Below are 1,363 nucleotides of genomic sequence, written 5' to 3' on the forward strand. Positions count from 1 at the left end.
AAAAAAAAAAAAAAAAAAAATATAAAATTCACCAGTCGTAGTGAAGATAATTTGTCAAGGAGAAGGAAATCTCTGAAATAAAAAAACTGTTCAGCAAGGACTTGTAACCAGCTGATACTATTTTGTACAGAAAAAAATTGACTGATTCATCATCATCATCATCATCATCATCATCATCATCGTTAAACGTCCGCTTTCCATGCTAGCATGGGTTGGACGACTTGACCGAGGACTGGTGAAACCGGATGGCAACACCAGGCTCCAATCTAAATTTGGCAGAGTTTCTACAGCTGGATGCCCTTCCTAATGCCAACCACTCATACATACAAATATATATATATCATCATCGTCGTCCTGAAGGCTGTACCAGGCTCCAATCTGATCTGGCAAGGTTACTACAGCTGGATGCCCTTCCTAATGCCAACCACTCTGAGAGTGCAGTGGATGCTTTTTATGTGCCACCAGGTGGTACTGGCATTGACCACGCTTGAATGGTGCTTTTTACATGCCACCAGCACGGGAGCCAATCAGGCGGCACTAGCATCAACCATGGTCGTGTATACATATTATATATATACATGCACTCACTCATGCATATATATATATATATATATATATGATGATACATATATATAATTATGATGAGCTTCTTTCAGATTCCATCTACCAAATCTACTTTGAAGGCTTTGGTTGGCCTGTGAGAATAATAGAAGACTCTCGTCCAAGATGCCATGCAGTGAGACTGGATCTGGAACCATGTGGTAGAAGTGGTCTTCTCAACCACATAGCTATGTCTGCACACATGAGTGTGTGTGTGTGTGTGTGTGTGCATGCACAAATCAAAGACCTCTGCAGGTTAAGTCCAGCCATGTATCCATACCTGGAATGCCCCTCACCAGGGTGCATGGCCATGAAGAAGCCCTTTCCTTCTCAATGGTACTGATATTAGAAGTACCATTGAGAGGACCAAAGGCAATATGGCTCTAGCAATTCTGTGAACCAACTCTGCCCCAGAGTGGAACTTCATTTTAGTGATTGATCCCAGAAGGACGAAAGGAAAACCTGAATATTGTCACCACCACCATTATCATCATCTAAACTCTGTTTTCTATGCTGGCATATGTCGAACAGTTTGACAGGAGATGGCAAGGCTGGAGGGCTGCCCCAGGCCGCAATTGTTTGTTTCAGCATGGTTTCCATGGTTGGATGCTTTTCCTCATGCCAACCACTCGACAGTGTGTGGTGGGTGCTTTTGATGTGCCACCAGCACAAGTAGTTTTATGTGGCACCAGTGCCAATGCCTTTTACATGGCACCAGCATGGGTTTTTTTTATGTGGAACCAGCACAGGTAACTTTACACGG

General features: G+C 43.3%; 1 protein-coding gene across 1 annotated transcript in view; it reads right to left on the reverse strand.

The window, feature by feature from the left end:
• LOC106883912 (PAN2-PAN3 deadenylation complex catalytic subunit PAN2) overlaps positions 1–1,363 on the reverse strand; it is a 37,809-nt gene that overhangs the window by 12,947 nt on the left and 23,499 nt on the right. The gene's annotated exons all lie outside the window — the stretch shown is intronic.

Source organism: Octopus bimaculoides, chromosome 10 (assembly GCF_001194135.2).
Source record: "Octopus bimaculoides isolate UCB-OBI-ISO-001 chromosome 10, ASM119413v2, whole genome shotgun sequence".
NCBI classification, from domain to species: Eukaryota; Metazoa; Mollusca; class Cephalopoda; order Octopoda; family Octopodidae; genus Octopus; species Octopus bimaculoides.